This window comes from Piliocolobus tephrosceles, chromosome 16, assembly GCF_002776525.5.
Source record: "Piliocolobus tephrosceles isolate RC106 chromosome 16, ASM277652v3, whole genome shotgun sequence".
Classification (NCBI taxonomy): domain Eukaryota; kingdom Metazoa; phylum Chordata; class Mammalia; order Primates; family Cercopithecidae; genus Piliocolobus; species Piliocolobus tephrosceles.
In genome coordinates this window covers 29,418,493-29,430,443 of record NC_045449.1, presented here as the reverse complement: position 1 = coordinate 29,430,443, position 11,951 = coordinate 29,418,493, and the positions used below count along the sequence as shown (strand labels likewise).

Genomic DNA, 11,951 nt, shown 5'->3' with positions numbered 1-11,951 from the left:
TCCCAAAGTGCTAGGGATTACAGTCAAGAGCCACCATGCCTGGCAGGGACACTTGTTATCTCTGATAACATGAAGCCCAAGGTTCATTAATTTAGTGGCTCATTGTCAAATGGCATAGGGCCTTTGCATCCTTCTGCTCTGTTCTTTTACGTTGGTTTTGTCTTCAAGCTTGTTCCCTTTATGAAAGCCTGGCTGCAGCCAATCCAGACATGACAATATCTACTGGCAGGAGAAGGGTCATCTCCTGTGTATCCTTTAAAGAACAAGGTGTTAACATGCCAGGAACTATGACTCCTGCCTGTAATTCCAGTACTCTGGGAGGCCAAAGTAGGAGGATCGCTTGAGGCCAGGAGTTCCAGACCAGCCTGGGCAACATAGCAAGACCCTATCTCTATAAAACAAAATAATAATAAAAATTAATAAAACAAGGTGTTAAAAGACAAAATTAAAGCAAATATAGTTTTGCAGATTGTAATTGACTTTTATTTGCAATTCTAGAATTGGGCTGCCCTCAGAACCAGGACAGGTTCAGAGAATCCCAGAGCTGCAACATAGTCTGAAAGCATTTATGGTCAGAAAACAGAAATGAGATACAGAGACAGCTAATTGGTTACAGCTCTGCCTTTGCCTTATTTGAAAATGGTTTGAATAGTTGGCTGCCTGGAACCCACTGAAGCTGATGATGTGACTGGCTGAGACTCAGCAATTTGTTACAAAAGTATACTCTTTAGTTAGGTTTTCAGTTAGTTTGCATACTAAGGCTGCAGTTTGTTAAGAGCCCAAGTACAGAAGCCTCCTCAGGTCAATTTTTTTTTTTTATTTTTGAGATGGAGTCTTGCTCTGTTGCCCAGGCTGGAGTGCAGTGGCATGATCTCGGCTCACTGCACCTCCGCCTCTCGGGTTCAAGTGATTCTCCTGCCTCAGCCTCCTGAGTAGCTGGGATTATAGGCACGTGCTACCACGCTCAACTTTTTTTGTATTTTTAGTAGAGACAGGGTTTCACCATGTTGGCCGTGGCTGGTCTCGAACTCCTGACCTCAGATGATCTGCCTGCCTCGGCCTCCCAAAGGGCTGGGATTATAGGCATGAGACACTGTGACTAGCCCTCAGGCCAAATGTAGCTTTTGTTTGTTTGTTGCTTGTTTGTTTGTTTGAGACAGAGTCTCACTTTGTCACCAGGCTGGAGTGCAGTGGCACAGTCTTGGCTCACTGCAACCTCTGCCTCCTGGGTTCAAGCAATTCTCCTGCCTCAGCCTCCGGAGTAGCTGGGATTACAAGCATGCACCCCCATCCCCCGCTCTTTTTGTATTTTTAGTAGAGATGGGGTTTCACCATGTTGGCCAGACTGGTCTCAAACTCCTGACCTCAGGTGATTCACCTGCCTCTGCCTCCCAAAGTGCCTGGATTACAGGCATGAGCCACTGCACCCGACCCCAAATTTAATTTAACAAAGGACTAACTCAGAACTAACTTCCAACCAAAGCTGACTCACCTCAAATCTCATTGGTGCAGAATTGCTTCATACACCCAAGTGTAATACAGTAACTGGTAAGAAAAAGGGACTGCTGTGATTGACTCGAACCAACTAGGAAATAGCCCTGGAGCTGAGGCTGGGGACAGGTTTTCCTGAAGCACATGCTGGAGCCACTGAAAGAAAAATGGGAGTTCTGCTTTCTACTAGAAAGGAGAATGTGTGGATGAACTGGATGCTGGGTGGGCGGCCTCTCACTAGTACCTACAGTAGTCTCAAAGACGAGTTAATCAAGGCTCTATTATGTATTCTTAGGCCCCTGATGCATTTCTCATTATGACCTTAGGACAGCCTTGTGGCAGAGGGACTCATTCCATTTAATAGACAGTAAATGGGAGCTCAGTGAGGTTAAGGACATAAAGCTAATAAGTGGCAGCACGGGAATCCAGACACATGTCTGCCTGATACCAAACCCATTTTGTCCCATCTGCATGCTGCCTTCTGCGTAAATATGTAAATGTTTCCATAAAATTCTTTTTCATACTTTGCCCTGATAGCAGCAAGGGCTGCACATCCCAACCTCTTTTCAGCTTAGCTCTCCATAAAAAGCTGGATCACAGATCTACTTTCTCAGCTCTTTCTGATTTCCCCCAGAGAAGTTACAAGAGAATGACAAACACTTGGAGAAGGCAGATACCATTAGTATTAAAGAGAACTGGAGGTTTAGGGGGGAAATAAAGCTGAATAAAAAACAATAGGACCAGCTGAGTGTGGAGGCTCACACCTGTCTTCTCAGCACTCTGGGAGGCTGATTCGGGTGGATCATTTGAAATCAGGAGTTCGAGACCAGCTTGGCCAACATGGCGAAACCCCATTTCTATTAAAAATACAAAAATCAGCTGGGTGTGGTGGCGGGTGCCTATAGTTCCAGCTACTCAGAAGGCTGAGGCAGGAGAATCGCTTGAACCCGGGTGGCGGAAGTTGCAGTGAGCTGAGATCAGGCTACTGCACTCCAGTCTGGGCGACGGAACGAGACTCTGTCTCAAAAAAACAAAACAAAACAACAGGGCCTCTGCAGCCCTGAGATGTGAAGAAGGAGGAGATAAGGGATTTAGATGTATATCCTACTAGGTTTTTGCTGTGTTCTGTCATGCAGTTATCTGAGCAGGATTTATTTATTTTTAAATTTATTTCAGGGGCCATGCTAATCTTCTTTGTATTGTTCCAATTTTAGTATATGTGCTGCTGAAGCAAGCACTGGGTAAGGTTTAAACTGTCGAATTCTGGTTGGCATTGGAGAAGGCTCTGCGATGCATAGACCTTAAATTAGAGTTAGGCATATTATTAATCCAAAGTGATCCTGAATGCTTTCTATCATTTTTTCTTGTCCTATTGCACTGTCTAAACTGGCTTTTAGTACTACACAGAATAGAAGCAACAATAACAATCATCCTTGTCTTGTTTCTAACTTTAGTGGACTATTTACAATATTTTACTGAGTTAGATGCCTCAGGTTCCATGTAGCTGCTCTTTATCAAACACCTCACTGGGTTTCCCTTCAGTCTTGGAGGAGTCTGGGTATTGGCCATGACATTTGCCACGAATGATGGAGTTCTCTCTGCCAGGTCCTCTTGCCCTGGATCTGTACGGCTGTGCTTCAGCTGCTGCACAAGTTTGACTTTTTGAGTAGCCCTTGACTCTCTGGTCTTCCTTGGCCTCTCTGTAGTTTTTGGTATAATAGCCTCAGCTTAAGTTTGAGTTTTGTAGGAAAACAATGGGCGTGTGCTGACAAAGATACAAAGTCAAGGAACAGGATTTCTTAGATCTCAACTAACTTGGTCCTAGCTTTGACATTTACTTGCCGTATAACATTGGATGAATAACAGTCTCTTTAAACCTTAGTTTCATCCACTGTGAAACAGGAAAAATAACATCTGTTAAATAGAGTTGTTTTAGGATCATGTAGCTTATGTAAAACACTGGATAGTTTTCCAGGCATGACATAGGCACTCAATCTCATATTATGAAGCTTGTGATACATGGGAGGTACTGATGACAGCTTTCTTCTGTCCAGGCAGGCCCAGCTACATGGTGATATGACCAGTGCAGCCACACAGGGCCCCATGCTTAGCAGGGCCCTGCACTTAGTTTAATGCTCTGCTGTTGCCATCTTGAAATTCTTAATTTTTAAACAAGGGTCTCACATTTTGCACTGTTTCTTGCAAACAATGAAGCCAGTTCTGTCTCCAGGAATGGGTTAAGCACTAGTACTGGCTCTTCTCAGGGAGTAAATTCCTTGAAGGGTAACCTCTCTTAGAAAAATTAGGGTTAGCACCCTGTGTATGTTGATCTCTAACTGTTGCATTCTCAGTAACCTACTCATCCTCTCTCAAAAACAGAAGCTATTAGGTCCAGAGAAGTCGGTAGGGCGTGCTGGTGAAATGGAATGGTGATTTCGGATTTTGGAATCAGGAAAAAGATCTAAGTTCAAAACCCTGCCTAGTCCCTTTCTGGTCGAGTTACTTAGACAAGGTAATGTCTCTGTCCTACTGGTAAAGTGTATGTTGCAGGGGAATTACATTTTCTTTGTTGGTAAAATATATGTCTCAGGGGAATTAAACAGATCATTTATGTAAAGTGCCTTTCACAGAGAATCTGGCACATAGTAGGTGGTCAGTCACTATTAATTCTTCCAGCTCTTGCCAGAAGTAACTAAAATCAGGGCACTAGGACTTCCAAACCATGCTGCTACTAATAAAAGAAATAGTATGATTTATTTTTTCACTACTGTTTAGGGAAAGGCCTGTGCTTCATAAATATGTATTGGAAAGTACTTAGCAAATGAGGAGAAATAATAAAAATATATCCAAGTAAACAGCTCCTATAAATATGTCACTTGGTAGACAAATTAGTGTTTTATCACTATTAAATACTATTGCTCGCCGAAAAGGATTTCAGATTACTTGCACAATGGGTACATTATTGAATGCCTCTGTGGAAGGGCATGATAAAGATGAAAAATAGTGATGGTGGTAATGCCTAAGGTGGAGAAAGGAGGAGCGTGGGTAAACACAGCTCGGAGGCCTCTGTGCTGCAGTGATATGCACATTATTTAGCAGCATTCCAATGATTTGCTTTTAATATGGACCAGAGGGCCCAGAGAAAAATGATTTCCACAGGATGTCATGAATCTAGACTTCAGTTATTGGATCCGATTGGTGGATTAAGTGCATCCCCTTTCAGAACTGAACTTTCAGGTTGTAAGCTAAGTTTACAAAAAGACATCTCCAGGTCTCACCCCACCCTTGTTCTGGACCTATTAACTTTTCTTTTTTTTTTTTTGAGATGGAGCCTTACTCTGTCACCCAGGCTGGAGTGCAGTGGCATGATCTCAGTTCACTGCAGCCTCCACCTCCTGAGTTCAAGCGATTCTCCTGCCTCAGCCTCCCGAGTAGCTGGGATTATAGGTGTATGCCACCATGCCTGGTTAATTTTTGTTATTTTATTTTATTTTTATTTATTTATTTATTTATTTATTTATTTATTTATTTATTTATTTATTTATTTATTTTTGAGACAGAGTCTTGCTCTGTCACCCAGGCTGGAGTGCAATGGCGCGATCTCGGCTCACTGCAAGCTCCGCCTCCCGGGTTCACACCATTTTCCTGCCTTAGCCTCCCAAGTAGCTGGGACTACAAGTGCCTGCCACCACAACCGGCTAATTTTTTGTATTTTTAGTGTAGACGGGGTTTCACCGTGTTAGCCAGGATGGTCTCGATTTCCTGACCTCGTGATCTGCCTGCCTTGGCCTCCCAAAGTGCTGGGATTACAGGCGTGAGCCACTGTACCCGGCCCAATTATTGTTATTTTTAGTAGAGACGGGGTTTCACTACATTGGCCAGGCTGGTCTCAAACTCCTGACCTCAAGTGACCAGGTCTTCCAAAGTGCTGGGATTAGAGGCATGAGCCACTGCGACTGGCCTGGACCTATTAACTTTCTATAGCTATGATTTCTATCAAGAGAAAGAGCGATGTGATGGAAAATGCTGTGGCTTCATCACAGCTAGGAATCTATTTCAGAATGGAGAGGATGGACAAGGTCCTGGCATATCTAGGGAAAAGGAATTAGAGGGAAAGGAGGAGACAATAAATGCCTTTGGAGTGTAGGGGTGGAAATAGAGACTTGGAGAGAAGCAGACAAGACAGAATTGCATCAGGGTAAGTTACAAAAACAGCCAGGAAGGAAAACGATGGGTGCATTTAATTAGGATGTGGGAGGCCTTTAGCAGGTCAGTCTTTCCATGCATTCCAGGTGATAGAAAAAATCGGTTTTAAATTCCAGCTTGTTGGGGTGCAGTGGCTCATCCCTGTAATCCCAACACTTTGGGAGGCTGAGGCGGCAGATCGCTTGAGGTTAGGAGTTTGAGACCAGCCTGGCCAACATGGTGAAACTCTGTCTCTACCAAAAACAGGCAAACAAATAAACAAATTATCTGGGTGTGGTAGTGGGTGACTGTAGACCCACCTATAGGGTGGGAGGATCCTTTGAACCTTGGAGGCAGAGGTTGCAGTGAGCCGAGATCCCACCGCTGCATTCCAGCCTGGGTGACAGTGAGACCCCTCAAAAAATAAAAATAAATAAATTGCAGCTCTGTGTATTCAAGACACTTCTGGTTGAAAGAAAAAAAAAAAGTAATACATTCCAGCTCCATCTTTTTCTAACCATGTGGTTTTGGGTAAATTACTTAATATGTAGATCCTCACTGATAACATGGGAATAACAGTACTAAGTTTGCTGGGTTGTGAGGATTGGAAATAATACTTGTAAAGTGACAGAGTCTGGTATGTATATGTAATATTGTTATTATTATCAAGATGCCGTCTCACCCTTGTTGCCCAGGCTGGAGTGCAATGGCGCGACCTTGACTCACTGCAACCTCTGCCTTCCAAGTAGCTGGGATTACAGGCATCCGCCACCATTCCTGGCTAATTTTTGTGTTTTTGATAGAGATGGGGTTTCACCATGTTGGCCAGGCTGGTCTCGAACTCCTGACGTCAGGTGATCCACCCACCTCAGCCTTCCAAAGTGCTGGGATTACAGGCATGAACCACCACGCCTGGTTTATGATCTTATTTTTTACTTCACTTTTCCTTACAATATTACTTGTTTGAAAATACAAATTGCTCAGAAAAACTCTGGGAGTTCTCAATAGAACCTAAAGCCTAAGAAAATTGTGTCACTGGACACCATTTAAAAGAAGGATTAGAACTTAATATTATGTTCATGACTAGGCATCATAGCCCACGCTGGCCAACCATCCCCTGGGCCGCCCTGCTGTTTGTACTTAGTAATAAGCACAGCTACATGCATGCGCTCCCTAAATCCTCACGCCAACCTGTGTTTCTGGGGTGAGAAAACCAGAGTTCGTAAAGGTTAGGTACCTTGCTGAAAGGTGCACGGGTGAAGGGCAGGGGTGGATCCTTGCTGAGTCATTCTTATTCTACCATAGCTTTCCTCAGCAGCTTCCTCACCTTCCTGAGGGGAAGTAGCTAGTCCTAGGGGTTTAGACTGGGCAGTGCTAGAGTCAGTGGGACAAGCATGGGCTTTTAGGTCCCACAGACCCGGCTTCTAATACATCCCAGTTGTGGGACGCTGAATAAGCTCGTAACCCCTAGTGGGGCTGGGTTTCTCCAATCATGAATTGGGGGAAACCATCGCCTGCTCATAGCACTGACGAGAGTCAATGAGACATGAAAATCAGGCACCTTTCAAAGTTTTATGAAATGAGTTCAGAGGTGTTGAGGGACTCGCTCAAGGTCACCAAGACGGGTCTTGACCCAGCTAAGACTTGGACCTGGACCCTTGGGCGCCTCCCGCAGAGTTGTGTGACCAAGGTAACCAGCAGCGGCCGACACCATGACTAGGGGAAACAACGCCTCCTACGGTCCCACGGCTCAGGCCAGCCCGGCCCCGCCTCCGGGAGCCTCAGCTCCGCCAGGGGGCGCGAGAGGAGGCTGCGCTCGAGGCCGCTGCGCGCCTGGCTCTTCTCTATGGTGGATCGGGCGCGGCGGGAGCGGAGGCGCGCTCCCGAGAGGGGGCGGGGCCGAGTCGGGGGCGGGGCCGCGCGAGGGGCGGGAGCGGCCTGGCCGGGCCGGGCCGGCTGGAGATGGGTGGGGGGGCCGACTTCCTGGGGCCGCCCGTGAGGATGTCGCGACCGCCCCCGGCTGCCCCTCAGCCCCAGAGACGCCGCCGCGGCGGAGTCCGCAGCCTCCCTGCCTGAGGCGTCCGCGGCCGGGATCCGGCCCCTCCCCTCGCCTCCTCTCCCAGGTGCCGGCCGGGCCGGCGGCCGCAGCAGGTGAGGAGGCGGCGGCGGCGCTGGGGGCCGCAGGGCGCCCGGCCTGGGGAAGGACGGGAAGGGGTACGCTCGGGTTCCGTCAGGCTGTGGTCTGGGGGCCCCTCCTCTGTGTGGGGCGCGGCCTGGGACTCTCTCTGCCCTACAGGGGTGGGGGGAAGCCCTTTCCTGGCTGCAAGTCCCCGCCTTCAGGGCAGCCCACACCTGTCCTTTGAAAAGTCCCCCAAAGAAAGCATTTCACCTGTGGGGGCAGTAACAGGAGATGTGCGTCCTCGATTATCCCAAAGTGCCCTGCAGACCGGCAGGTCTAGTTGGCTTGTGGGGAAAAGATATCTCTTTGTATGGCAAAGGAAACTGAGGCATGTCGGCGGCGGCCTGCTTACCCTTTGAAGGAACTAGCCCGTCCCTACCTCCGTCTTAGACGGAGGTGGCTGGAGGAGGGAGATTTGGAGTTTGGAGGTTTGATGAAGTTTGGGAATGCAGCTCTCCCCCCAGGGTCCACTGTTCCCTCGCTTGGGAGTTGTCCTCTGTTCGCGATGTGTGTGAGGTCGCCACTGTGCGGCAGCGGTCAAGACCGAGAGGGAAATGGGGCCTCTCTTCAGCCGGCTGCCCAGGAGACATTTGACCAGACATGGGGAAGTCTGGCGAACCAAGGGAGCCAGAGCCTCCGCTTTCACGTCTGCTCAGAGCTTGAGTTCAGGCTGGCAGAAGAGATAAACAACAGCATATTTTCTCCTTTTTGTTGGTCTGTCATTTGTTCTAGGGGGAAAAAAAAACTGCTTGTGTAATCAAGAGTGTCCCGCGCACCCCCTAGTCTACCATAAGGAAGGATAATTGTTAGCTTGGAAATAGGGTTTTACCCACAACTGTCACTTTGCTCCCTGGTTAAAGGCCAGAGTGACGTGATGAGCAAACATCCTGGGGTGCATGTGGCCTTCTAAGAAAGCAGTAAGTTCCTTATGTATCCCTTTGATGATTGGTTCGGAGGACAGAGAGACTTCCTGTTACCACTGTCGCTGCAAGTGTTTGGGGTGCCTTATTCTCCCAGTGACAGTTCAATTTACTGAAATGTGGGCTGGGCTGCCCATTTATTATACCATTCTTCTAGGAATGGGAGTAGGCAGGAGACAAGGTACTGGGCTGAATTCGTGTACAGTTCTAGGGCTGCAGCCTAGCGGTGACGATTCCTTTCTGTTCAGGGGATTTCAGGTTTGACAACTTCTTTATCCTTTTCCCTGATTGCATTCTCTTTCACATTCAAGGAAGTAGATGATGGTAAAGGTTTCTCAACTTTCATTGTATATTTCTTAATTCTGAATTTTAGAGTACAGTTCATAAGTTACAGTTTATTTTATTTTATTTTTATTTTATTTATTTTTTTTTTTTTTGAGACGGAGTCTTGCTCTGTCGCCCAGGCTAGAGTGCAGTGGCTGGATCTCAGCTCACCGCAACCTCTGCCTCCTGGGTTCACGCCATTCTCCTGCCTCAGCCTCCCGAGTGGCTGGGACCACAGGCGCCCACCACCTCGCCCGGCTAATTTTTTGTATTTTTAGTAGAGACGGGGTTTCACCGTGTTAGCCAGGAGGGTCTCGATCTCCTGACCTCGTGATCCGCCCGTCTCGGCCTCCCAAAGTGCTGGGATTACAGGCTTGAGCCACCGCGCCCGGCCGGCAAGTTACAGTTTATTTAGAGGTATTCTTAAGTTTGAAAATATTTGGGTATATTCTCATAACAATTGCAGATTGATGTGGCAGGGCTAATATCTTGATTGTGATTGAAGAAAATGTTCATGTAATCTCACACTCATTTTAATGCCCATCTAATTGCAAAGACCAGCCCATTAAAAACTTTTATATTGATCAGGTAGACAGTTGTGATATCTTGTTTACATTGGGATCAAGGGTTGTAAATATCTAAATTGACCAGTTTAGCTGCCAAAATAACATGCACAAAAAAAAGAAAGCTCTTCTCAGAAACCTTAAAAATCAATTTCTTTCAAACCGTCTCTCATGACCAACCCAGTTGACATATCTCTGCTTGGTACCATCTAATAGGAACACCTTTTTTTTTTGGAGACAGAGTCTTTTGTTACTCAGACTGGCGTGCAGTGGCATAATCATGGCTCACTGCAGCCTTGACCTCCTAGGCTTAGGTGACTCTCCCTTCTCAGCCTCCTGAGTAGCTGGGATCTCAGGCATGGGTGACCACACCCAGCTAGTTTTTGTATTTTCTGTGGAGATGAGGTTTTGCCGTGTGGTTGGTCATGAGCTGGGCTCAAGCGATCCTCCTGCCTCGGCTTCCCCACGTTCTGAGATGACAGATATGAGCCACCGCGCCAGGCTGGAACACCTCTTAAGGGTTGTGGAAAAGGCATTTTTAGTGACCAGCATTTAAGAAGACAAACAGCAACAATAACAAAAAAGAGCACAATTTATTTTCTGATTACATGTGCATTGTGATTTAAATACAGTCACACCCATCTCTATTTGTGTCATGCCTAAGACTTTCTGAAAACACCTCTTAAACCTAAGTAGTTGTTAGGGGGACTAATTCCACCTTGATTTTTTATTCTTGTCATAGAACCTTTAATACTGCCATTGTTTTAATGATAGAGACTCATATCAAACTTGTACTAGCCATAGTGTTTATGTTTTTGGAGGAAAAATTTAACCGCTATACCTTAGAATCTCATAACTTGTTAATACAATAACAGAATTAAGGTATTAGAGTTTAATGAGAACACATAGTTTAAATTGCTATTGGTGAAGTGTCAAGCGAGGAGCTGGTTCATTATTGTTGTTTGGTAATGGTTACTGATTTAATGACGATTACTCGTTATTTTTGTTTCACTTCTTGTTATTGGTAATGGTTATTTGGTGTTTGTGTAAGAAAGATTTTCCCAATTGTAAATATAGTCTTTTTTTTTTTTCTTTTAATTGAGATGGGGTCTCACTCTTGTCGCCCATGCTGGAGTGCCATGGAATGATCGCAGCTCAATGCAGCCTCGCCACCTGGGCTCAACTCAAGCAATCCTCTTAGCCTCCCAAGTACCTGGGACCACAGGTGTGCGTCACTACGCCCAGCTAATTTCTGTGTTTTTGGTGGAGACAGGGTTTTGCCGTGTTGCCCAGGCTGGTCTCAAACTCCTTGAACGCAAGTGATCCTCCAGCCTCGGCATCCCAAAGTGCTGGGATTATGGGTGTGAGCCACCATGCCCAGCCTAAATCTTTTCATATACAAACAGACTCCTGGTTCTTTCATAGGGAAATATCTGATCAACTTCTTATTTTGTGACTTTATATTAGTTATGCAGTTTTAAAATAGTAAAACTAATTTGGCTTTTAGTAGGGTATCCTATTATATCTCACATAAAAGTCATCTCAGGTAGGTAGGAATTGGCCTCATGTAAAGACCTGTGTCCTCCCTGTTTCCAAGATTTAACAGCTGCCGTGGTGAGGACAGCGGTCATATCTAATCCTGTTACAACAGTCTTAGTTTAAACCCATTATCCTTTCTCTTCATTAACACTGTCATGGAGTTCTTCCTTTGCTTTTCATATGCAGGGTGAATATTCCACATTTGTATTGTATTTGGACCTGTTAACATTCTGAAGTGAAGCTCAGCAGTTGGTTAAAAGAGTCCTGCATGTTTTTAAACAGTTTCATTTTTAAAGCATAAAATCTGCATTTTGGCTGGGCCGCAGTGGCTCACTCCTGTAATCCCAGCACTTTGGGAGGCAGAGGCGGGTGATCACCTGAGATCAGGAGTTAGAGACCAGCCTGACCAATATGGTGAAACCCCGTTTCTATTAAAACACAAAATTAGCCGGGCATGGTGGTGCATGCCTGTAATTCCAGCTACTTGAGAGACTGAGGCAGGAGAATCACTTGAACCTGGGAGACGGAGGTTGCAGTGAACCGAGATCGCACCACTGCGCTACAACCTACGCAACAAGAGCGAAACTCCTTCTCAAAAACAACGACGACAACAAAAAACTGCGTTTCCTCTGAAGTAGAACCAGATTTTTGAATCTGGTAATAAAACAAAAGCTGTTTTTTCCTGCTTTCTACTAATAGAAAGTCTTTATTAACTTTACCATACTGATTTTGTTAGTGCAGGGACTAGTA

At 45.9% G+C, this 11,951-nt stretch overlaps 1 protein-coding gene, 1 long non-coding RNA gene and 1 other non-coding gene across 6 annotated transcripts in view; 2 read left to right on the top strand and 1 right to left on the bottom strand.

The window, feature by feature from the left end:
* The first annotated feature begins 2,422 nt into the window (after window positions 1-2,422).
* On the top strand, window positions 2,423-4,359 carry LOC111526873. Its single transcript, XR_002726514.1, has 2 exons — window positions 2,423-2,602; window positions 2,738-4,359. It is a non-coding gene; the product is annotated as an uncharacterized LOC111526873 (long non-coding RNA).
* Window positions 2,628-2,729, bottom strand: LOC111526884. Its single transcript, XR_002726517.1, has one exon. It is a non-coding gene; the product is annotated as a U6 spliceosomal RNA (small nuclear RNA).
* Window positions 4,360-7,595: 3,236 nt separating the features above from the next.
* The window catches only part of RFFL (ring finger and FYVE like domain containing E3 ubiquitin protein ligase), an 82,076-nt gene continuing 77,720 nt past the window's right edge, over window positions 7,596-11,951 (top strand). For all 4 annotated transcript variants that reach the window (XM_023192872.1, XM_023192871.1, XM_023192866.1 and 1 more), the window contains exon 1: window positions 7,596-7,827. The gene's annotated coding sequence lies outside the window, so the exon portion shown is untranslated. The remainder of the gene's footprint in view (window positions 7,828-11,951) is intronic.